This window comes from Apteryx mantelli, chromosome 17, assembly GCF_036417845.1.
Source record: "Apteryx mantelli isolate bAptMan1 chromosome 17, bAptMan1.hap1, whole genome shotgun sequence".
Taxonomy (NCBI): domain Eukaryota; kingdom Metazoa; phylum Chordata; class Aves; order Apterygiformes; family Apterygidae; genus Apteryx; species Apteryx mantelli.
The window spans coordinates 9,272,687-9,299,385 of NC_089994.1; the positions used below are offsets into that span (position 1 = coordinate 9,272,687).

Genomic DNA, 26,699 nt, shown 5'->3' on the forward strand with positions numbered 1-26,699 from the left:
AAAGAGAAAGTTTTTAGGGCAGCGAATACATTAAGGGGAATTTCTGGGTTATATTTTCATGACTGGCACAGTTAATACAAACAGGATCTGCTTGGCTGGGCATCTGGTCTGCATCACAGCACAAGGGTATTCTTCAACATGAAGAAGACTGCCCCATGCCACACATCTCATGAAAGGCATCTTGCAGAACTTAACAGGGAGACTGGGCACCTGTGGGGGCAAGGAGCTGCTGGTCAGCATTTATGGACTCATAGCTGTTGAGGACCACTGGACCCTTTCGGATCCTCCAGTCTTATCCCTCTGTCACAGCGCAAACCTTCATTTTCCAGCAAGTGATTCTTGCATTCAGGCAACAGCTTTTAGGAGAGAGAGTGCACAAGTGAGAGTGCATGCATCAATCGTGATGAAAAGTCTAATTTAGTCACATCCCTAAGTAAGTTATTCCACTGGTGAATTAATTCAAATTTCCAAGCTTAAGCACACACCAAGTATGTCTGCTCATCCCTACAGTAAATGGCTCCAGGCATCATGAGCAGCCAGCAGCTGCCAGTTTGGCAGTGCCAAACTAAAAGTTCTTCTGAGGTGGCGTAGGTTGAACTTTTTCAGTCCACCTCTGCTTAATAACCCCTCAAGCACTGGGTGATACAGTGGGTGCAACGAACCCAACTCATCAATCCAGCACAGGTCAGAAGAGAATTTCTCACCTAGTCTACATACTTGTCATCTGTTCATCTCACTGGCCATCTCTGTTCAGATGAAGCCCAGAATAAGGCCAAAGCATGATACTTAAGGCTTTAAAAAAAAAAAATAGTCAGGACCTCAAATCCACCTACCCCTAGAAACACATACAGTTCTTATTGCCGCCATTTCCCATTTCCAAGAGATCTCAAGTTCATAGCCATAAATATTAGCCCTAACCACCAGGTGAACACTTACTCTTTAACCAAGTATTTATTACAGTGGGTCTTTGATTACCAGGCAAGCATCTGTTACAAATGCCACCCCATGTTCTCAGACAACAGGAGTTTAAATGTTGAGCAGCTTCCCATAACCAAGATTTAACATCGTTACTTTCTCTTTTTTCTTTGGTGACCTCAGTGTTAGTGACTCTCTCGCCAGGTAGCAGCCACCCTGGTTAAGCGCACTTAACTTTACATGTCTGTCACGGGACCTTAGAATATAGCCTGTCACATCTTCCTCCAGCGACTTGAAACCAAAGCACGAGAGCATGCCTGTCTCCCCAACAGATAAATGGGGACCCAGCTATATTTCATAATGGTACAATATACAGGATGAAGATCCTTCATACTTAAAGTTGCTTCTAATTTAGAAATAGTTATTTAAGAAATCATTACAGAAATCCCCACATTTAGTTCAGGAGCGCAAGCACTCACTTCATTTTTTCTACAAACAAAAATTTCAGGCTTTGGGAAAACCAGGCCCTCTTATGAGGGAGCTCTACATATACCCAGGCAGACTCGTGTGTTCCCTTGGGGAGACACAGCAGCACTCTCTTTTTCTTGTTAAAACTCAGGAAGTTTGAATTTCTTGGTGAGAGCAGAATAAAATAACTCATTTCAAGTAGGAGTAGCTGAGAACAGAGCTGTCCAAGAGCCTCTGTACAGGCCTCCATCCAAATGCTCAACTCCCACTCTTGTCAGTACTTGTAAGTGTTTAATCCAATAGAGGTTCTTCACCAACCTACCACTATTTCATGACATGCTTGTCTTGGGGCATAAAATTCTAGACAGCATCCCCTTAAACCAAATGCATGTGTTATATAACTGAACGAGTTTTACAGGGGAAAATGGCAAAAATCCCACTGTCATTAAGAAAATTCGTGATCTAGAGCACAGTATTTCACTTTAGCTCAATATCCCATAAGTTTCTAAAATACAGGTTATTAAAACAAGTTGAAATAAACAACAATGGGGAAAAAAAACACTTGTGTGCCATGAAAGCAAGAAGTGGGTATCAATTTCCAGCAATGTACGTTGTGCTATACCCCTTTCATTGGCCTCGTCATTGAGAGGCTGTGACTGTGCCTGCCCACATTTCCTTTAGCAATTTAGGTTAAAGAGGAATCTTTTTTTCCCCAAAATCCTAATACATGTGCCATGTGTAAAAAGATGAAACATAATTTGCTATCAGGAAGATGGCAGAAAAATAGGAGACAGACCTTCACCTGATCAGACACACTGTTACGCGAAACAGCAGAAGTAGCAGGTATTCATAAAACCCTCCATACTACTTTCAAATTCTTATGTTTGTCTTCACAATCCACAGCACTTCTCAAACCATTCTGTACTAAGTTCATTATTTGTTTGTTCCTCCCTGAGGTAGCTCTTCCATTTATAAAAATCACATCTTCATTCCTAGTGCAGATCAGGCTGCTACACCTGTAAAGCTTAGGAAACCTGCAATTAAGTCTTTCCTTCTGCCTGCTCAGGCTTAGACCTGGGCAGCCCATCTACTGCTTCTATAGGCTCCATGGAAGGTCCACATCATTTCTTTAAAGCAAACACTTCATTAAGTGATGAGGCTCAGCTCTGAGCTCACATGCTGCTTTTTTGTAGTAATGTGTGTACACTTATCTGAAAAAGTAGAAAGGAATAGAAAGTCAATACATTTACTGTGTCCCTGCAGCTGCGTAAACGCCGGTGCAAGCTGAACCATTTGTTCTTGAAGTCAGGGGACACTGATCCTCTGAGGAGGTCTTTGCCTAACAGTTTTCAGTATGTGAAATAACTGCAGATTTCACCTGATTATCTGATGGCTACTAGTAGACTAACTCATCATACAGCCATTGACACAATACACCTCAGTTAGATTTTGAGCGAGACCTATTACATTTTAGGCAATCTAACAGTGACCTTAACCACAAGAGGTGCATCGGAACTTGCCTGGTTTCTGAATGGTGGAGGTTCATGTTGAAGCTCCCCCAGGACTGCCATGTTATCACCCAGTAATCAGACTGCTGGGATTACAACAGGAAAAGAGCAGAACATTGCACACAGTACCCTGGTCCTGCATCTGCTGGACCACGCTCGTATGTGCAGCTTGCCATTGAGAAAATGGTAATTTCCCAGCTGATTTACCAGTATTGTTGGATTTCAAGTGGTGGCTGGATAACAGGCATGGAGAATGAATGGCCAAGTTCTTACAAAATTAAAAAAAAAAAATCCAGACATGTTGAAGGGGTAAAGCCAATAAAACCTCCTCATTATACACTTTCTGTACATTATTTTGCTGGTGCGGGGTGAGAAACAAGCAGAGGGAACAGAGCTACATGTCCCTTCTTTGAAAGGAAGGTGACAGAGTACCTGAGAAATACTGTAGTTAGAGCACTGTTTCCCTTACCTAATAAAGTTCCTTGTCCAATATTAAAGGAAAGTAATCTTTCAGTAGCATTTCAGCCACCTCAAAGGGCAATTTAAAAAATAATGTGAGTTTTTGATGTTTAAATAAGCTTTCCCAGCAATTACTTGTTAATAGCATCCAGAGGCTCTGAGTGAGATGCAGGACCCATCATGCCAAGCAATTTATAGTAGCAATACATAGAGAGAGACAGAGGATTTGAAGGGAAGGAAAATGCTGGGGGCAGGGAAAGAGGGGAGGGTTAAAAACCACAAGTGAGATTGCTAAGTATATCCAACAACTAAAAACTGGAATAAAAGCCAATGCCATGCACCAAAGCCCTCTGGAAATACAAACTGTTAAAAAAAAAAAAAAAAAAGTCATTACTTCCTTGTTTGCCCAATCCGATCAGACACAGAGGCTTCCTGCAGCCTGGGCTTTAGAGCACCCCAGCCTTTTGCTACCACTTTGGCAGCCGTGTACCGTTGCACGCTCAGGTGTGCCAGGCAGTGACAGCAGGCAGGTACGCCACTCATTTGCCCCTGGGAGGCAGGGCTGCCTGGCAGGGGAGCTCAGACGGACTCTGTGAGCTGGCAAAGAAATCGCTGAACTCCCCAGAGGAGGCAAGGCCCAAGAGAAGAAAAAAAACTATCTTGCTTTAAAAAGCACCTTGCAGCTCCCCTGCACACAAAGGCTCTGCACTGTTTGCAAAGCACGTTATTCCTGCCTGCGCTGCAGTCGGTACTCTTCCTTGGGGCAGAAGAATGCCACGCTGCAGCAAGTTTGCTTGCTTTCAGGTTCACGTGGAAGCAGTCCAAGCTGCTCAGCTTCTGACAGCTCTCCAACTGCTCTTCCACGCTGTATTGCTTTACATTACATTGCTTTCCCTGCCAGGAGGCACTGCTGTATTACAGTACAATCGCCTAGCAAAATGTAAAACTGATTTTTTTTCCCCTTCCAAATACCAATGGACTGTTGCCACTGCAGTTGCAGCTATAAGCCCTGCTCTGTATTAGACTCTCCAGTTTTTGTGCACATACAAGAGATTTTAGAATCTTTACAGGCAGCACTTGCCTCCTCCTCAGCCTCCTTCCCTCCCCGTCACACTCCACAGCCCCTTCCGCTGAGGGCAGCCATCCTCGACTTCCAGCCCAAGATATCACTACTACATGAGTTAAAATGCCTAAGCCAGCACATTAGGTACGTTATCAGGCAATCCAACTGTCTATAGCAGCAAACATAGAAAGTGAGAAAAATAACTAGAAACACTCTAGTGACTCATAGCTTCATTAACACACTCAGCTTTTTGTTAAGTCAGAATTTTAACAAAGTAAGGAGACTACAGAGGAATTTCATAACATAAGAGTTTTTAAGGTATTAGGAAGCATTTGGCTCCTAATTCTATTCATTTCAGTGTGCTTTACATTACTTATAAGCTGCAAGGCAAAGCCAGCTCCCTGCACTGCAGTGTACCTAGTTCCCCTTCTACTTTTGAACTACAAAAATAGCCATATTATAATAGAGCAAAGGTCTAGCTCACTGTCTGGTCTTCAGTAGCCAGAACAGTGCCAAAAAAATGCAATGAAATAGGGTAGAGTACAAGCAATCTTTTCCCATCTTATACCTTCCCCAATTGTTAAAGATTTTTTGATCCAGAGATTGTATCCAGACCACCACTTTTAATATGGACTTATCTATCCTTCATCAATTTTTCAATCCATTTAGGCTTTTGCTATGCATAATACCCTTTGGCAATGAGTTTCACAAGGTAACTATTGCTTGACAGAATGCCCCCTTTCTGCCTGTTTTAAATCTACTAAGTTAACACAAAACAAGCATTAGGAAGAATCATTCCCTGTTCCCCTTTCCCTCCCCATTCCTGATGGTAAAACATCTGCAATTCTTGCGCTCAGTCATCTCTTCTCTATGGTCAAGAGGGAAATCCTGCTGCCTGACTTGAGACTATCTTTGATGGCCTTCTCTGGACCTTCCCCGGGCCTGCTCTGTCCTTGAGAGCTGGTAATCAGAATTGCACAGTGTTTAAGATATTGGCACACCATAAATTTACATAGCAGCACACTGATGTTTTCCGTTTGGTTTACCAACTTGGGTAAACATCCAGAGAGTTTGTTGGTCACCCAGGGAGTGCAGCATCTTCTCCCAGTCGGACCGTAGTCTCTCTGTAAGAATTTTTGGGGACACATTTCAGATAGTGCTCTTAGCAGTCTGCTGAGATGGCAAGTGGAAAATTTTCATCTCTCAACAGCTGCTGCCACAATTCTCTCAACCTTTTACCCAATTAAAGGCAGTCAAAGAAAAAAAAAAAAAGCAGTTTGTTTGTGGCTTGCTTTTTTTTTTTTTTTTAAATACTTGGGGCTTACAGTGGGAGGAAGTAATTTGGAAAATATTGTTCTGGCATTCTAAAATCGTGAGGAAAGAACTTTTCTCATTATCTGCATGGAGGCTAAGGTTGAGATACTTAGTAATTTCCCTCAGCTCACATGAAACCTTCTTTGACTAATTCAAAGAAAGAATTATCTAGAGGTTGACTTTAAGAAGTGCCACGCACCCCACACATACCATCTACCTGTGGAATTACTGGATTCATCCCAACAGAAGACAAAGCCTGTGCCCAGGCGGGTACCTGGAGCTCTCCCAGCGGCTCGGATGGGCCTCATGCCCCTGGGAGAGGACAGCACAGACAGCACAAAACCAGCTTCAACAGAGCATGTTCTGTCATAGGTCAAAACATAAAACACGTTCTATAGGAGCAATATTTCAGTTAACCCAGTTAGAGCATTACCCCACTATATGCAACTCTGTATCATATAGAGGAAGAACCAGCCTTAGGAACACATCCCCTTGAAAACACTCCTCCATTTTGCCCTTCCTCGGGTCTCTTGATCCTACATTTATTTAATTCTTTGCTGTTTAAATAGAAACATATGTATTTTCTTCATTTAGTCCCAAAGAAAGACTTTTGTGCCCGAGTCCTCACCTGATTTTGCCACTATTAGTTGGCCTTATGTAAGGCCCTACAACAAATCTTGCTTTGTTTATAAACAGACAACAACAACAAAAAAAAAACCAAAGCATTACTTGCTGGTTTTGTTAATTTAAGTTCATACTTGGTGCAACTTGGCTGATTGTTTCGTGAAGGTATACTTGTAGCAGAAAACCCCTCCTTTATTGTCAAATGTCTATTTAAAAAAACCAACAAAACAACAAAAGCCACACACCCATTTCCTGGCCTGCAGTGTGCTCGCTGCCACAGCTACCCCAGCCTCGGCGCCGGAGCAGAGCGTGGTGCTGTCAAAGCACAAGCGGCCAAAGGCAGAAACACCCTCTCCCTGGTCAGGGGAGATAACTGGGGTCCCTCCTCTTCCCTCTCCTACCCATCTGCCGGAATCCTTTGCTCCCCCAAAAGTCATGCAAGGCATCAGGGCCTTTTCTCCCATTATTACTTGCCTTTTTTGAAACTTGCACCTCTCAGATCCCTGCCATTTCCCCCTCCAAAGGCTTCCCAAGTCTTTGAGCCCGCAGCTACTCAAAGCTCACGGCTACTTTCTTTCACCCGTGCATCCAGTGAGAACTCCCCCAAGGCAGGGAAGCAGAGGGTACATGGATCCCCCCGACAGGCAGGGGAAAGCGTTGCTGCTTTAAAATCTCTATTGACCAACCACGCAAACTTTCTAAAGCTCATTGCAGCAAATATCCCGGCCTTAAGAAATTTCCCAGGTCTCTGCATATTAATATGGGTGACTCTCCTGCAAGGATCAGTCAGGCTTGGCACCATGATGCACAATTCACTACCTTGCCTCATCAGTCATCACTAATCCCAAGAGGTGTGCTCCACCAAATATACCGGCTCCATATAATTGCTTGGCTTATCTCCCTGCTCTTAGCTCAACTACCACAGCTCCAAAAGCCATTAAAATTAGAGATATACATATATCCTTGCAGATCTAAATCCATCTACCTGTGTAATACCTTGTGCATCACTTTTTCTTAACAGGACTGTCAGTCACAATGCTCAGCTGCAATTTCTCCATGCTTCGTAGTAGCAGCTCAAACACTGCAAATTAGTGAAAGCTAGGAGAAACATCAGAGCAGTTTGTCTGACCCCAATTTCAGAATTTCTGGGAGGCATCATAACGCAACATGAGAAAGGTAACACAAAGCATAAAGTTATGAGCTGGAACACTGCATCTCAAGATACCTGACCAGAAAACTGAGCAGGTGATTTGAGCAAACACAGAATCCTATGAACGTGCAGTTAACAAAAGTAGCTCAAGACAGTTTAACAAAGTAATAGCACAGACACATTTTACTTCCATAGTTACAAACCTCTCAATCTGAATGAACAAACTATTGAAATAACCTTTGTACTTGGGCACAACTCTACTACTGCCTACAAGCATAAGGTAGCATGCAAAAGCTGGGTGAATAATGTAAGGCAGTTCAACAAACTGGAAGCTAAACTTTCCTTCTGGATATCTCATTTTCTGAATATTTTGCATAGGGTGCCTGCAAAAATAAGTCAACTACAAGTGGGTGCTTTAAGCATGGTGGGGGGGGGGGGCGGGGAAGAGTCCCTCTCCTTCTGTTCAAAGTAAAGTAACATGGGACAGGACATCATTTTTACTCAATGGGATGAGAAATTCCACCAAATCCCTTACTAGGGTTCTGGCATAGAGGCAATTCAGAAAGTCAGCCAAAGATCTGGTCACACCCATTACCGTTACTTTCTGAGAATGGAATGAGAGAAAGTTGCACTTAAATTTTGCACACATTTGCTTCAAATGTTAGTCACCTCAATTTTTTCTCTTTTGAAATCTCTCTCTCTCTCTCTCACACACACACACAAATCACTTTTGGCATTTCTTCTGAAATCCCCACTCTTAAAGTGCTGACTCCACTAGATGGCTTCCCAATTAATGAACCCCCTTGTTTATAAAATGCTGCCACCCAACGAGGGAGCAGAACCAGCTAGGAGGCTGAATACAGAAAACATTCACAATGAGCAGAAAAATTATTACTGTAAAGCAGTTTGCAACAAGTGCCTCAAACAAGAAAGCGGCAGTCTGTTCAGAACTACACCAGACAGGAAGAAAATAGAGTCACAGGACTGGTTATTTGCTGCTCTCCAGGAGGGTGAGCACAAATGGATAAGGAAGCAGTTAGCTTCTCCTACCTCACACTGGACTCCTGTGCAGGCCCTGAGCTGCAAAAAGTCAGCCTGTTCTGCTTGCTCACATCTCCTTCCTTTGGTAACTAATTGAGGACATGTTACTTAGCTTTAGCGTGAGCCAAGAGAATGCATTTCCTCTTAGTTAAAAACATCTAGTTCCAGCTCAACTGGTTTCAGACAAGATTTGGCTGAGAAGAACGAGGATGCCCTCTGCGAGATGTTCTGGCCTCTTGTGGGCGTAACTCTCCCAGCAGCCCAGCATGGACATGACTTGAACTATTGATAGTGTTACTGCAGAAAATGCACTTTAGCTCACTTCTGCTAATTTGATCCTCTCCCAGCTGACAGTACAGGATTTCCATTCACCTAATATCTTCAATGTTTATCCTGCCATTCCGAACACAGAACCATTACTGGTGAGAACAAGTTACCCACAGTAAGGGAATGGACTCTTCCTCTAAGCCATGGAAAGGGGGCAATGGGTGAATATACATTGCAGTTGGAGAAGAGTACTTCTTATCATCTGGGACATTTCTGTAAAACCACTTTCTCAACTCTTGGTTTAACTGGATAAAGGAATCAAATATTTTCATATATATAGAACATAACTGCAAAAATTTGCCATCTGAAACAGCTATATGTTGCTCTCTCTCCACATCCACCATTGACAAGTAAACTTTTCTCAAGTGGTCATCCAGGGAAGATGGAACTGGGCAAAGCTCAGTACCTAGCCAAGCTGACTCTTCAGCTAAAAATCTGAACAACACAATGCTGGAAGTCTTGGAGATACTTCACAGTGATTTCACTACATGCATTTTTTTCTTCAAACAAATGCTCATAAGACTTTCCAGCAAGCTGATAATTTTCCTGCTGTACTAAATTTCCTTCCCTGCTTTACCTATTTGGAAGAAATTTTATTGGTAAATTAACATTTGCATGTCATATTTCTTTGTGCTTGGAAAAAAGTCAAGTGGAGAGGTGAAGAAACTTGCCCCAAAGTCACAACAGCAGCTGCAGAGCTGAAGAGAGACCCCCCCTCCCCCCCAGCCGCACTCCCTTAACTCTTTGCCATTTTGCAGCTAAACAAAAGCATAGCCAACAGGCAGTTAGATAAATCACAAGCCTGCACAGCAATCTGGCTTCAACCACTTGAGCTAAAGTTGCTTCTTACAGTCAGTAGCAGAATCACATCCATCTCCCCTCAGAGGCCAGCCCGGGAGCCGCCTAGCAGGCGTACCGGTGATACACTATACCCCATGATCTATCCATGGGGTTAGGCAGAACTAGTATCCAAGGTACCTATCGTGGCAGCATCTAAATGCAAGTATCAGAGCACTTTACAGACAAAAAGGTCTTTCCCCCAGGCTGTTTAAAATTTGCATGTTCCTATGTAGCACTGAAGACAGCAGCAATGGTGATTCATTAAGATAATGATTTAAGTAGGAGGCTTAAGAAAGTCAGGGTGGATTAACATCCAAAGGGCTGCAGTTGGAGCTTCTCCACTCCAGCCTGTCACCTTCCCTTTTAAGAGAAGGGAAGAATTCCAAAAGTCAGGAGAAGAACTACGAATTAACAGCAACTATATCAAATAAACTATATTACATTAAAATACAAGAACACTGTCTCTCAACAAGGTCAAGCACAAAATTTCACACTACAAGAAAAATTTCTTTGGAGTTATAAACTATTGGCTTTTCCTTTCTTTTATTTAGTTTGTTAGTGTAGGCTTTTCTCAAACAAGATTATGCAATTTATAAAAAATAAATAAATAAAATAACTTTTTCTCCACCTTAGAAACAATAAAACACAGCCAACCAATTGTCTTTTCCCGCTGCTGGGTAATCAGGCGGATTTGGTAAATTGATTGTTCTACACATGATACAGTAGATATACACATAAAAAAGCATACTCGTCCTTTCCACACCCCAACATTTAATCAAATTGTAATCAGTTGCAAGTTAACACATGCTCTCTGTCCATAACACAGGGTTAATGCTCAGACAGTAACAGGCAGCAAGACTTCATCGCTGCTGAGAGGCCTTTGTACAACAAGTTTGATTTAAAACTTTCTGTTGCATTCTAGAGAAATGCACAGGCAACCAGTTTTGCTGTTCTGCTCACTCACAATACTTGCAACAGGGCATCCCAGTGTGTATTGCCCCACTCACCGCTAGCTGTGCTTGGTCTGAACGTCTTCTAGGCACTCTATCCCATGCTGATTCAGTACAGAATAGCTTCCTAGAATGCAATTATAGAAAGAGTAAGGGTTTGTCTTAAAAAGGGGTTATTCCAGAGCAGCTATTCCTTATTAACTATTCCCAATCACCTCTTTGTTAGGATACTGAAGTTAAATGGGAATAGCTCTTCCACTCAAATTTGTAACTTACCTTGGTCCAAATCAGTGACCCTGTTTAGATAAGCCCTTATTTAGTACAGTATCATACAATCATATCTATGGGTGTATCAATAAAAATAGACTCACAGTTGCAGTGAAAGTAAAGCTGCTGTGTGGACATAACTCAGTTTGTTGTAACTTGGACAGATAACAGGGTCAAAAAATATGTTAAAAAATATAGTTGTTCCTGTGATGTAAGTCCTTGTCAGTACTGAATGTGACATTTTGTACTTGACAGGTCTCTGGATCCGTTTTGTTCAGACTTGGTTTATTCCTTAGATATTTGAAGACCTTAACAGCGGGGAAGTTTTGAGTTCTGCAGCTTCTTTGTTTATTAAGTTCTTAGCTTGCAAGATTTCTCATCCAAAAAGGACTGAGAAAGTACCTGGCACATCTTGGACGCTTATTGAATACATTAAATAAATCAAATGTTTTATGATAAAATTCCACTCCCCCACACCAAACAGATGTAGGTGCAAGTCAAAGACACTTGAAAAATTGCACTAAAATTGATTTTGCTCCAGTTTTCCCCAAAGAAAAAAATTGTGTGGGGTAGAGACAAAAACACGGAAAGTTTCAGCTATCATGAAAAACTGAAAAGGGAAATGGAGGAAAGACAGAAGCCAAAACTTAACTTGAACTTTAGAGTACACAACTTGTATTCTCTATAGTGCTCTGTACTACAGGAATTTCTGGACTTAAACGTAAAGTGAAAGACTTTTCCTTGGGCTCATCACACTTATGAAGCAAAATGTGAGATAAGTTAACTCTTGATTTCTATTTAGGGGAAATCGCAGATCCATAAAATAAGTTTTTTGGTGGATTTCAGATTCAGAGAGCTGGACCCAACATAACAGAGGTTGTCTGTCACAAAACTGGCGGGGAGTATTACTTATAGTCACTCATGAATTCCTGCAGTACAAAGATCTGAGAAAAAAGTCTTGAACACCTTCAACTTGAAATATATTCAAAGCCATCACATGTTGCATGTGTTAAGAGGAGGAAACAGAAGCAGGCCGTTAGAGTATAACCTGGTTTGGCTTTGGTATACCTGGCTATTAAACATCACAGCCAGTTCCTCAACTCATGATAAGCACTATCCAGTGTAAGTGACGGTCCTCACCGCTATTTGGCATCTTTCCTGGTAACGGCACCCTGCGCTCAGGAGGCAGCTCTTCTGCCCTTTTCTGCCCAAGGAAAAGGTGCTGCTCTGCAGGCCCAGCCTCATGCTGTTGTGTCACTTTACCCTATGACTCCAGGGATAAACAGCACTTCCCACCTTGACCACCTGCATGATTTCCATGTCAGGGGTCTATGCCACAGGCAGTCAGCTTCTGATGAGGGGCGTAGGACAGAAAGTTTCCGTGGGCATCGTATAGCCACTTCCAAGGATGATACTAGCATCTCAGAGTAACTTTCTGACAGAGACAGATGCAGAGCTGAGGATTTCAGGACAACATTCAACTGCCTGACCCACAAGACCATCTCTCATCTCCCTGCAACTCCTTATTCATATTACACCTCCCACATCCAGTGTCACACTGACAAAGCTGGTCCATCCCGTACAGAGTAAATCAGGGATCCTGTGTCAAAAAATAGCTGGTGATCCAGCCTGTAATCACTTGATCACAGTATCTGTGTAACCTTCAGTCCCCCTTTGCACATATGTGATTTTAGTCAAGGTATTTAGTATTTTATAATCAACTTTTATGGGTTCTTTTCCCCATTGGAGAGAAAGTTGAGAGAGACTATAGGAACAGGAAAGGACAATTATAAATATACGCAAGTCAAATCAGGCAAAAAAAGAAACTGAAACCACTTCCAGTCTCTCTGTCCAACAAATTCCACTCTCGTGGTCTCTGGCACCACTTCACAGTAAGCCTGAAGAAGTTCACCTGCTCCCACAGCAATACGAAACAAACAGTGAAACAGGAACAAAGCAGCTCCCACCTAGAATGACCAACGTGATCCCCCAACAGCATATCACAGAGGGAAAACCTTATCATCATTAAAGCAGAAGAAAAACAAACACACATGCACACATGCATACACACACACACACAGCTCTACTGCTGTGCACTACTTGCATCCTCCCCATTTTCTATAAGCATCTAATATCAAGAGATTTATATTCAGGCCAAAAGCTCATGCTGGCAGGAGAGGAAAGTACTTTGGAGAAGAGAGGGAAAGAAAAAAAAAAAGCCTACAGTTTCTTGGCTTGCGATCAGCAAGCTGGATGCATTCTATGGAACTAGGCCAAAGCATTAGTTATTATATTCAAGAGAACATCTGAATCCCAGCTCAAGGGAGCCGAGTTTGCGGCTCTCATTTATGCTGTATATCAATTGAATATCAAACCACATTTTCCGCCTTCTGAATAATAAAGCTTAATAGTTTGGGACTCCCATATGGTCTATTGTTAAAATATTTCCAAACACTGGCTGCCGTTTTATTTCTGAAGGAAAGATTTCCCTCTTCAAGCTTTACTTGTTTAAAAGAAGCTTGTAGCAGAAGTTAAATATATTTGTCTTATAAACATTTCTAGAGTTCTGAGAAGGACTGAAAAATGAGGGGATAAGAAAATGTAACTATATTTTGAAATTGGCTTTTTTTTTTTTTTAGTGTCACATGCAAATGTTTGTTCCAGGCAGAAGCAGCTGGTGCCACCAGGCTCTGCTGTTCAGAACAGGGGGTGCAGAAGCTTTCAGAAACCATGAGCTGCTCTAACAAAGGAGGACCACACAGACTCAAACCATTCACAAAAGGACCCAGGCCGATTATTTGACTATTACTTACAAGGAAGCTTGGCCAGTAATGTAGGCAATAAATACTGGAGAAACCTGTTCTGTGCATAACCGGGGTTTGTCTTTTCACAAGTCCTTCTCTCTAATTAGGTACTCATTCCTGGAGGGCATTGCTGATGGATGGAGTGTATCAATTTGGTATATTAAAAAAAAAAAAAGTTAAGAAACTTGTTAAATAATAAAAGCATTGGCATAATAAACTCTCTGCAGCACATTACAAACAGTAACTAATGCTTCGGCCCAGTCACATCAGAGAGGAATATTCCTAGTCTTTCTACATTTTACAGAGAAGGATTTGGTGGCGGAGAGATTATCTAACTTGCATGGGCTGCAGGCAGCCCTGCTCAGAGCCAGGACGAGAGCTGCGAAAGTCCTGTCTTCCAGGCCGGTGCTCACACCGCTGCTTGATTAGCACGGGAGGGCTCAACTGCTCTCGGGGAGCAGAAGTGAAACTGCTCAGCACTGCCTAGTTCTGCACTGGCGTGAACCGCGAGGCTCCAGCTAGCCCGGCCCTTGCCCTCTCCCAGGAGTGCTTCAGGCTCTCTCGGCAGGGAGCGCGCAGGGTGGCACGGCCTCGCATTTCTGCCGACACTCAGCAAAGAGGAGGTGCTGTGCTAGGCATGGCCAACTGCATGGCACAGTACAAAAAAGTAGCAGTTCCTAGAGCTCGGGGAGCTAAGCAGAAACTTCTGTTCTCTTCTCCTGACTCTTCTGTTCTTGTCCTCTTTGCTGCTCCACATTCCTCTCTTCCCCTCCCCTCCATCACCTATCTGCCCCACCATCACGTGCTTTGCTCCAATGTACAAGTCTTTGGAGTCAGCTGTCTTAACCCTGAAACTGGTTGCTCATACTCATCAGCTGCCTCCTCACCAGGAAGGAAGAAATTCCAGTATTTCAACATTTGCTCTCATCCCAAATCGGGGAGAAAAACTGAAATTAAAGACTCTTTGTAGACAGAAGTTCACAAGTTTAAAAAAAAAATCTATTCATGAACATCAATGTATTTTGTCTCATTTGAAATGGAATATTTTGACATTACTGAAACCAAAGTTGGTTCATTTTGGTTTGGTGACCTGACACAAGAAGTTCTGTTCTGAGTCAGTACACTATTGAACTGCTTTTATTCCCACAATGTTGTGTTGCTTCATAGACACTGCAGCTTGGCAGCCTGATAACCCTGTTCTCACTTCTGGGTCAGTCTTTCTGGCTGGAAGACAATTCCCACAGCGCACACAGAGGTGTCCCATGGTACAGTTTGGTCTCAGGGAGATCTATAATGCAGTGTCAGAAGTCCAAGGCCCTCAGGACGTCCGGCAGAAGAGAACGGGCAGGCCAAACGACAGCTCTCGGAGCAGTAGCGAGCAGCAGTGCACTGCTAAGAATGCACCACAGTGTTTTGAACCAACATGGAGTGAAATGTTTTAGACTAGTTGAAGAAAAGCCAAACAAAGAGGTATTCCCATTCAAGAAACCTGGACAAGTCAACATAATATTTCTGGTGAAAAAAAGATAATTCATTAATTTTACAGGGGAAAAGAAATGAAGAACTAGGCTTTTCTAGAAAAAGTTTCTATTTTAAAGAAATTGTATTTTTGCCTGAAAAAGCCCCTCAAACTTAAACCAGGCTTATACCGACCACAACAGCACCTTCCTACAGGCATTCTTACAAAATGTCTTAAAAAATAACCAGTGAATGAAGCTCACTCTTACAGAAATCTCCCCAATAGGGAACTTGAATTATAGCAGTCTCAGCACCCCTTTTCCTCCTACACAGCTCTTGTTATGACCCAAGGACTGCAGGATTGAGGTCAGAGTATAAGGTCTAGGTTAGAGAGAGCCAGACAAGTACTGAAGTAGAGGTTTTGCAACAGATTTCTGAGCGTTACTTCTGTTTGAGCCACAGATACAGCTTTTACATTAGCTGGGTAGAAACCCATGCTGGTGGAGTTGCTGAAGGCTCTGAGCTCTGCCCCAAATGTGAGGCCAACTCAGGTTTGACCAGCAGCTCCTCAGTTGAGAGGATTCTGTGTGAGGATTAGTATATATTCACAGAAAGCTGTTTTACTAGTTTTCCTGTAGACTGTATGATGCTTGTCTTGTAACGTGTTCTTATCCCTAGGTTTATGCATCTGAAAGAAGGTAGGATGTATACACATGTATGGTTTTGATTTACTTTAAAAAAAAGAGAAAGAGACACTTCGCCTGTAGTTTCAGTGCTGGAAACTGTAGTAAACCTCTCTTTTTAAACCCCATAACCTCATGACTGTTTTATAGTTATAAGAAATCATAACCAGAGAAAGATTTAGCCTAACAGTGATCTGCCCTCAAAGACATTAATCTGTCACGTCTAATAGAAGGGGAATAAGGGGACAAACCTTTTCTCCGAGTAATTCAAACAGATGGCATATGGCTTTGGTGGGAACTTAAAATGTAAGTTGCCCCTCCAACAGGGGTAAATTTGGCAATGTTGCGCACCCAAGGACTCTTTACAAGTCAGTGTGAAAAATCTCTACGTGATCTCTTTGTGTTTTAAAACTTGAATTCTTTATGATCCTATCTCACTGCTTTTATGGCTGACACATCAAACCAGCTTTCCACCCACTTTTTCACCCCCTTTACACCAGTAAGATTGAGTCCTCATTTTGTTTGCAATTTTTACATCCTCTCAGAGAAATTCTTTACTTTCGGGGGAGCAGCAGAAGATAATCATGTGCTTTGAGCCAACATTTCAAAACCCAGTTTTCTCTCAGGATTTAAAATATAACTTAGTTTGTCTGAGCTTCTGGTAGTTTCTTTCTTACCCCATGAAGCACACAAATGTCTTCAGGTTAGTTTCTCTTTTCTTTCCTTCTCCATGCCTTATATGGGAAAGGAAGAAGCCAGGGTTTATTTTCTCTCCTCCTTTCTTCTTCTCCCAAACCTTAATCTCCAACTTCTCTTTTCCAGGTTAATCATTTGAGTTCTCTCTCTTTCTCTCAAGCCCCGTGTTTCTCCAGACTCGGGGAAAAGTGTTTCTGGATCGCTTTGCTCCGGGTTCCTTCCTGTCCTCCCGCGGAAGCAACAAACGGCCCCTGGGACACTTTGCTCTGTTTCCTCTCTTGGAGGAGAGCCAAAGCTTACTCAACTCTTTTCCTCAGGTCTGCCACTCAGCCCACTAACCTATCCCCACTTTCCACCCACACTGAACACGTTGTAAGGTTTCCAAACTTGTCTGAAGAGCTTAACCCTACATTCAGCTTGTTGTCCTGTGAGAGACCAGACATGAAACCAATACTGATGCTTAAGAGTTCTCATGATATCTCAAAGCAGGTGAAGACCATTATTGTCAGATTCCTAGCATGCAACAAGACTGATTTGGAGCACTGAGAGATACGGGGCAGCGAGACACCAAACTCATGTGCAGTTGCAGTCCAAGAGAGTACTGAATTCAGAGGGGCACTAAACTTAGACACTGGTTTTCCAGACTAGTCAGGGGAGGCTTGGTACTGGAGGACTCGAGGGTAATCCCCAGATTATCCTTCGACACACTCACAGGGAGCAAACGTCACTTTGCATAGTGAAGTGTGCCGGCCATGGAGCACACTATGTTTCATGTTAAAATCTATTAACATGGAACCCAGCTTCCTTCCCCTCCCTATTTTTGATATTATTAAGGATCAGGATGAGCATTTAGTTTCAGTCTACAACAGTGAGAGACCACAGCATTGTGGAATAACAGGAAAAGGAGAGAATGAAGAAAAAAATCCAGGTGGTAGACACTTACTGCTCTGGCCACTGCACAAAATGAAGGCTTGAGTGCACATTTTTGCCTGATTGCATAGCTGTCTCTGCTACCCATCTAATCTGCTTAGAAAACTGGTTTTGAAGGATATGGTTCAGACATACCACTCACATGGTGGGGGGGAAGCGATGAGGGGAAAAAAAAAAAGTGCTGCAGCTGCAAAAGATAAAATAGAGACAACTAATTTTCTCAGAGGTTGCAACACAACCTCTCCCCCTCCTCCACATACAGTCACTGCACTGGCAGGATAAGCTGGAGATTCTCCAGCGTAAGCAAGAAGGCACAATAAGGTGTGCAGGCCCTTCTCCACCCCGATACCCACAGCCCTTGGGGGTACCACAGAAAGCAAAGGCTGACAGCCCAGCCACTCAAAGGGAGGTGGTGACATTCCTCCGCCTGCTCATTTCAATTGCGTTACCATTTTTAAGAGGGGGACGTGAGAAATGCACATTGCTAGATGTTATGCCGAGACAATAATAAGCGTAGGGGAGTTGCAAACTCCTGTTGTACCAATTGGTGGCTGGGTTCTGAACTTTCATTGTGTGATCCAATTTCTCCTGTCATCCAAGCCGTTTTGCAAACTCCAAACATACGTTCATTTAAGCCATGTGTCCTGAAATTTAAACAGCTGAAGGGGATGGGAGGGGTAGGGAGAGAGGAGAACCACTGGATTTCTGGTGACAGTGTCTAAAATACACATTTGCACAGGGAAGTCTCACTTTAGATACTCACTTAGCAAAACAACTACAGCTGCTGACAGGCAAGAGGTACAGTTTCAAGTGACCATCAGACATGAAATAGGCCAAATAAATTACTGCAGTCTAAAGGGAGTGGGTGTGCGCGCTCCCGCGAATGTAACAGAGATAACAGACAGATTACCATTAGGTGACCCAATATCAAGATTAGCAGATCCAATTCTGATTTCAGTTACACTGTAGCAGTCACATTACCTAAGATCTAGCAGAGGCAAAACTGAAATCAGAGTCCGACTCAGAGTGTCAGGGAGGCAGCTGCGTTATTTTTAATTCCTAAAATTTCAACCCAGTTTGCTTTGTTTCAAGAATTTAAGCTGTCTTCAGCAGAATGGCTAACAGCCTTTGCCAGCTGCCACGTGATCCGTAAGGATGTTTAAGGGGAATTAGGTTTTTTTGGCGTGGCAACGGGGGAGACGAGATGAGGGCTGTTCGTGGTGAAGACAGACAGCATTATAAGTACATGGACATTTTTTGTCCCTCAGCTCAAAGGTATATTTTCCTTTATTTCCACTCCCTGCTCACGTATATACTTGCCCTCTCCTTTGTGCTCTCCTACACAGACCCATCTGTCCTTTGAAAGTATCAAGAATGCCAGTTATGGTCTTTGTGGGTGCACTGTGTGAGTGCTTGCTCCCTGACTGAAGTCAAATGCAAGGCTTTTTTATGTATATATAAATAATTTTTAAGCTTTCCAAAATATTAATTGCTTACGGAAATTAAACATCTGCTAACAATAAAATCCCCATACAAATGAGAAGATAGTTTCAGTCTGACTAAAATGCTTTCCCTTGTTAATTGCTAAGAATATCATATTCTTGTCTTTTGCAATGGTAATTTCATTAGTTCTCCAATGATCGAAATATTTCAGGCCTTTCTCTTTCATGACAAAGAAAAAGGTCCAATTCCCATCTCCAAGTCCATTTTCAGGGTCCTGCAAAAGCAAGTGAGAAAGTGACTGATGTGACTCGCCAGCAAAAATTCTCAGGGCAGAGATCAGCTCCGTGGATTGCAGCGCCTGCTTGCACACCTCCTCTCCCTCCATTGCCCACAGCTCCCCAGGAGTCTGCCAAAATTTCAGAAGTTTTATACTACAGACCACAGATGATTGTGGCAAGTATGTACTGCAAGTGTAAAGAGGAGCCAAAATGCTGATAACGCAAGAATGCTCAGAATAGCTGATGCCAGGGGGAGTGAAGGGGGACACCAGCTGAATTTACATCACACAGTGAAGCAAGTCAGTTGGGTAAAAGCCCCCATATGGTTGCTTGGGAACATAGAGCTAAAAGGGTTTTCACTGTTTAGAGAACTGCGGATCTCCTCCAGCTTCTCATCTCACTCCATGCAACTTGGTGCAGAAACATGAAAAAAATCTAAAAAACCCACAGTATTTTATTATACAGGAGAAGCAACTAGTTCTTTGTGTGAATTTGTTTTTCTGCATTCAAGAATCTCAAAGCACTTAGCTACAGTACTTGCACTCTGTCCACTTAAGGGATGAAAGGCCAGGCCTAACTCACTCAAGGTCAAATAGCAAGTTCAGCAGCAGAAGATGATCTAGGACTCGGTTACATCCAAATCCAACAGTTCTACCCATTAGATTGAAGAGACATTAAACACCCTCGCGGCGTCAAAGGTGACTAACGCCCTCTTGGGCCAGCCAGTGATAGAGAACCAGGAACTCGCCCATCTCCTTCCTCTGCTCCCCACCCCTTTATTCTCACTCCAATATTGTTCTGAACCCAAGTGATGAGATTTTCCTAACCAGCAATTAAATAGTTAATGCTTACATTACAGCAGATGGAACGGGAGTTGCTGCAGGGAAGGTATGCAGAGGGAAGGAGGAGAAAAGAGACAGCAATGAGGAAAAAGCAGGCATAGAAACAATCCTGAAGGAAAGCAGTTTTTCCACTAAAAGGAGCGATTAGTTGACTAGACAACGTAACCCTTAAGACTTTGTCTAGACTAGGATAAAAAGGTATATTGTTGAACATGTTTGAGAGGCATAGTGGAGACAAGGCTCACGGCCTTTGAGCATGGGTAAGAGTTAGAGACTAATTAGGATGCGTTCGCTAACATATCTTAATGTTCCACTTTTAAATCCTTGCCCAAGAACTCAAGGCTATGCAAAGCAAAGGTCTCTGATGTTGTCCTAATGATTGTACGAGCAGAGCTACGACAGCGCAGAGAAATCAGACCGCCAAGCAATAACTAAAGCCTTCCATCCAGTATTTTTCATATGCTCAATGAATGTCTTTGAACATTTGCATTTTAAGATATTCACCAACATTCTACCAGACAACCTGCTATGACATTTTTCTCTCTAAAACAATCTACCAAAAGCTCCAAATGCCAATGGGAAAAGAGATTACAGGCTAATAGCCCACGCTCTTGTGAAACTTCTCCTTTTGCTTCAGTGTTTGCTCAGGCAGATTTGGGAAGGAGGGGGTGGGGGAAAGAAGAGAGGGCTAAGAAAGTGTGCCCAGGGCCTTAGCAACACCATCATTTTGACAATCCATTACGAGATTTGTAATTAAAATCAAGTCCCACCTCGGTAGGGCAGCCAGATGCATCCACGGAGAACTTGTTTAGAGAGTTGTTACAATAAATACCAGGAGAATTACGAATGTTGTAGCTTCTTCTTAACCCTTCCAGCAGTATTTCGGGAACCGCCTGTCAGTTTGAAAGACTGATCGTTTTTCTCTCAGCTTGTTGTAGGCTCTAGGTGTGCCCCTAACCAAATAGGCTTACCACTTAAAAGCTTAATTGCACCTGTGGCTTAAACCTTATCCCAGACAGTATTTGGGAGCTTTTGGATTTGGGCGTTTCAGGTGTGGGACTGGGGCCCGCATTCACAAACAGAGCTAGACAAGTCAGAATAGAAGCCCCTGGTAAAAGCAGTTCTGTGCACCAGAGAGCATGGGATGGGGAAGAAAGAAGTACTTGTTCCATTTTGATCACATTTATCTGTATTTGCATTTCCACAGTGGAGTTCGAGTAATGTCCACCTCCTTGTTTGTGACCAAGGGCAGGTTTCACAGTCTCAGATTTCTTTTCCACAACAAAAAAGATCAAAGTTTGAGCCACTTGTGCAACTTGGATGTTTACAGTGAACTGGTCTAATCGCATGGCAAGCCCTCCCTGCCGTTATCAGTCTCGCACTCAGCCGAGCTCCTTCATTCCATATGCACCAGGAAGGACCGAGAGGAGAGAGCCCACGTCTGACCTGGATTACAACCCACAGTCCCTTCTGTCTACTCTTACCCTGGAACTAAAATACAGCATGCTAGGGAAGGGTTTAACATTCAAGTAAAGACTCATTCAGGCTCTTTTCTGTAGTGCTGACAAGTCCTTCCCAGGTTGTATTTTTAAAGAGGCTTTCTAAAAAGCAGCCAAATGCAGCGCGAAGAAAAAGCAAAGCAAAAGAGAAGGTTCCCTTCACTCACCTGATCAGTATTTTCTAGGCAGTACAGGCACATAGCACACCTTCTTCCCAAAGGAAACCTGTGCTACTTTTTCAATAGTTATTGGAGAAGGAAAGGTAAATAAATATGGCATAATATGAGTCCATGCTCACAGCAATCAGAATATAAAAAGTCCTCATTCCTAATCTCATTCTGTCTTCACACAAGGACACAAACTGTCTGGGTCTCAGTTTTGCAAGCTATAAAATGGAGCTAAATTTTAGGGGTTTGTGAAATTGCTTTAATTAATAATTGTGAAGTGCACATCTTCAGATGGAAGGCATCGTATAAATATTAATGAGCTCTGACTACTGGCAGTACGCGTGTCTCTTAGGAATCGTAAGCACCATGGATGGATCAAAGAGGGCATGTAGCTCCAAGAGACAGAGTGGTGGGAGTTGGCTCTGTGTTTAACTATTTTTTTAAAGTAGATCCTCAAGACTGCTCTGGATATTCTCTATCAAGTTACAGCAGCTTTCAATTAAAAATACATTTTATCCTTAGGCAAAATTCCACAGTGTACCTTTTAATATTAGCAGGGCACATTTTCACTTATGTAGATCTTTATTCTACATACATGCATTAATAGATCTTTGTAAATAGGGGTCAAACCAACTGGGAAATAGGGATTTTCACTTTGTTCTGATCTAAATAAATACCCGTCCCTAGTTACATCACTGAACAACTTCCTGCTCTGCAGTGGCAAGGAGTGGATGAGGACGTGGCAGCTGTTTGCTTCGCAATGTTAATAGGACATATATTAGTCTGGCAAGACTTCAGACATGGACTAGACCTTTGAATGAATATGGCAGAAAGCTCTGTATGGTAAAGAGGCTGCTTCTGTTTTCCTAAGCTATCATCTCCTGAGCATGAGAAGCACAAAACATGGCTACAAACAGGCTTAAGAGAGGTCCAAGCCCTAACCATGGCCTCAGGAAAGCTGGGTGGCCGTGGGCCCCAGTGGGGCACCTGCGTTTGTTGCCACCTGGTTCTTTTTTTTGTTGGGGGTGGTGGTGGGGAATGGGAAAGAGCTGGTTTGGGGGTTTTCTTGAAATATGAGAAGACAACAGAGAATGGGGACTGAAGATCTTTCTCTCTCTGAAGAAAATCCCCTCTCATCAGCTGCCCTCTTTCCTCATTCAAGCTAACGAGGCCAAGGACTCGCTTTCTGCTCCCTTGTCAGTAGGGAGGCTGCCTAGGTGCTTTGTGAGCTTGGCCCATGGCAAGCCAAAGGGCTTCAGCTCCTCACCTGCTTTGAGGGGGCCGTTTCATTGCCTTAACACAGTCAGACCGGTGGCCCTGTGTCCTGCTGTTCTCAGCCGTGGCTCCAGAACATAGCTTTGGCTTCTTGCAGTTGCTGCTAGGGTGGTGCTGAAAGCCTGTTTAGCTGCCTCTTTGGTTATGTCTACACTAGGGCAACTGGAACGGATCACTATCGCTCAACCCTGGAAGCAGGGGGAGGAAAAGGAAAAAACAAAAAACCCACCACAGACATATTTGGGGGTGCTTGTAATTGTGTCACTGAGCTGCTCAGAGCAAGTACAGCAAAGAGATGGTGTTAAGAATCCTTAATGCTCCTTAGGCAAAACAGGGGGAGATTTGGAAGATGCTCAGTACAGACATCTTGATAGCCAGAAAAATGAGTTCACTCTTAGCGTGCCAATAAAAGTCTGAATGCTCACAGTGCATGGCAAGTGTGGCAGGGATAGCCAAAACTATGGTCTAATAACCTGTATCTACTTGCTGCCTTCAGTGCTGAAAGATAAGATAGAAAACATGAATGTGTTTTGACACTAAGTAATGTAAATCCTGGCCACAATGCTGGTAATTTTGAGACAAGGAATCATGAACCCAAACCGGAGAGACTGGAGGTCAACTTTCTCCCCTCAGCCACACCAGGGAATTTTATACCTCTCTATGAATAATGCTTTTATAGCTAACTCAGTCATCAAATCTAGCAAATACCTCTCCATGAACTCTAGCTCAAAGGAATCACTTTGGAAAAGGTCATACCACCTCCTGTTTCCAGAATTAACTTAATTAGCACTTGTCCCTCTCTGTATAAGATCAGGGATCCTCCCACAAAAGAGGTACACAACCAAATTGTTAAAAGATGTACATATGCCCCCTTAAGCAAACAGGCTTCTTTGTAGTATCACTAAGATTTCCTCTGGTCATCCCCATAGAAAAACACTCAGTTGGAAGGGAAGCAGACTGGGAGATTAGCATAACCGATACTTTCCCAGGTACAAGGAACACGGTGCTGGTCAATAGGCACGCTGGTGTTTTAGCATCAGAGAGAAATCTCTCTCCATCTGGATGACTTTTATCAAGTTCAGCGTCAGCCTTTGATACAGAATGAAATATTTGAACTATCATAGTTTTCTCCTCTTGAATTTTAAAGATTTGCAGTGCATTTTGTGCTCTAACATGCTTTGTTTCTTCTTATTCCATCCAGACATTTATACAATATACATTACTGGAGTATTTCCCTTCCCGTCCATGTGACCAGCTACGTGCATTGAGAGAAAGTAAATCCAGGTAAGACCTGCTATCAGTTATATCTGGGTGCAACTGAAGTTTGATCAGCAATGAAGGTCAACATACTGTTCTGTATTTTCTGTCCACAAAAAAGTTACACAGTTCACTTAGTGAAAGAAGAAAAAAAAAATAGCCTAGCCTCCCCTGTGGTACTTGGGCACAGAAACATTGTAATAGGTTGCCTGCCACAGCATTTACTGCTGGTTTACAACAACAGTTTAAAAACAGAAACCCAAACCCAAATGTTTAATTACAGCCATGTCCAGCATAATCTAACTCTGGTGTAGCATAAACTATGTAGGATGCTAAACCCTATTTCTTAAGTTAGGAGCCTTTCTGACAGCCAGCTGTGACTGCTTGCTCTGAACACAGCCTGGAACCCGCTAAGCAAGAAAGGATTAGACCAAGCAGCATCGGCTCTGGTTCCCCAGGCAGAACATTGCTTTGCAGGCCCATCGGAAGAGTCCAGAGACTATTTGTGTCAGCTCCCAAAACCACAAACCACAGCTAGCCTCCCTCTGCAGCACTTGCATGCTGCTCCTCACAAAGCCAGAGCAAGATATTTTGGCATCCAGATCACCTTCTCTGGGGCCCACCCATCCTCTTCGATCTCTTTCCTCTCCTTATCACAGACCTGCAGTCCCTCTTCCTGGGCAGCAGCAGAAACTGGGGCATATTTGCCTCCACATTTGGCACCCTTCTTTCTCCCCATCACCCTGTCCGTCTCTCCTCTCTCCTCCGATGGCCCCCTGCCTTCCTGTACCAAACCAGAGTGTGAATGTCTTTCTGTGGTAGTAGCAGAGAGTGTCTGACATACCCAACTGAAAAAGGACAAATGGAGTAAAACTTCAAGAATGGAAAAGAATGAAATAATCTATCTGTACCCTGACCCAGGGTGTAGCTTACCTGCCCCTGCTGGGTTCTCTGCTGCTAAGAGGGGGGTAATGCCAAGGGGGGCACGTCTAAGAAATGTGAAACTGGCAGCTCTGTCAGTCTGAAACAGGATGGGAATTCAGGGTGCACTTGGCATTTCAGGTTTAATTTTAAAATAAATAGAGCAAAACTGAACACTGTAGCAAAGGAATGGCTTCTGGGCAGCTCAGACTTGTCCTACACTTCAAGCCAGTCATTTCCCATAAATATACATCATTTTAAACATGAGAAAGGGGGAGAGGAGACAAAACAAACTGAGTCAACTGCTTACTGTCTTTCTGATTCAGAGTCCTCAACAGATGTAAGACAGAAAATTATTCTATGAAAAAGTTCCTTTTTATGTATTTGGGACAACCCCCAAAATTTTTACCAGAGGGGAAGAAGAGGACAAGAACTAAACTGCGAACTTGTCCGCACCCTAGCAGGAATTCACCGACTTTTCACCTCCCACAGGTATCATTAGCATGCTACTGAGAGCAGAGGGAGGAAAAGAAAAAAAAAAAAAAGCAAGCAGCTAAGATCAAACACAAGCTAGTAACAAAGCTCTTCCTCTTGTCTTCCTGCGATGGGCCAGAATTTCTGGCTTCAGCTAGTCTTTTCCTGAAAGGCTGGGTTCGTTCAGAGTCCCTTTTAAAAGAAGTGCCACACTACAAACGTGCTACAGCTGCGACACAGAAAGTGCAGAAGGCAGGAAGTCTGACGTTCACACCAGCCTCGGCCCCTTCACTCACACCTCTTTTCAAATAGCTTTAGCACATGGAGCCCACATTTTCACATTCTCAGAACCAGCTTTCTTTATCGCATTACAAGTTCAAGAGAATTTTTTTTAATTGTACAAGTCCCTCTTTCCAAATTCAGAGAATTGCTCCACTGAGAGAAACTTTTAAATTGTTTTTATAAACTGTCCTCCTCTCTGATTTTTGCAATAATTTGCTACGTTCCCTTTTAAGCAATCTACATAATTTTTTAAAACTAAAATACAGATTGAAACACCATACCAACTGTTGTCACAGTCCAAAAATGTCCGGATTTTCAAACTTAAGTCCACCCCTGTATGAAAGGGCCACACACATGTAGGTGTCAATCAGACTCTGTGGCAAAACAGAGGAACCCAGGCTGAGATTTCAGAATGGCACAGACTTTCCTGGACAGAAAGAAAGTGCCAGTCCTCACCCATCTGGAATAATTTCTGCATTTTAATGTGAACTTCTGGAATTTAACTTCAAGCAGCTAGGTGCTAGGAACATCCTAGTTTGATTCCTGCATCTCCTGCTTTGCATTGTTGGTGATACAAGCAGGAAGAGAGGGAAATAAAGACAAATATATTATATAAAAGGATAGACCATAATTATACCTAATGTTATCATTGTGACTGTTTTTGCAGGCGACTCAAGAGGTCTGTTCTGTGTCCAGACATTCTGTATCCATTTTTATTCCATTCTGTTAAGGAAACATTATCTCCATTCCCTTCCTCTCGGCAC

The 26,699-nt window shown here is 42.9% G+C and overlaps 1 protein-coding gene across 8 annotated transcripts in view; it reads right to left on the minus strand.

Moving 5' to 3' along the window:
• Positions 1 to 26,699, minus strand: part of HIC2 (HIC ZBTB transcriptional repressor 2) — a 74,659-nt gene that overhangs the window by 22,368 nt on the left and 25,592 nt on the right. For 5 of the 8 annotated variants that reach the window (XM_067307130.1, XM_067307125.1, XM_067307127.1 and 2 more), the window contains exon 2: positions 10,717 to 10,786. The exons of the other annotated variants lie outside the window; for them this stretch is intronic. The gene's annotated coding sequence lies outside the window, so the exon portion shown is untranslated. The remainder of the gene's footprint in view (positions 1 to 10,716; positions 10,787 to 26,699) is intronic. 8 annotated transcript variants of the gene reach the window in all.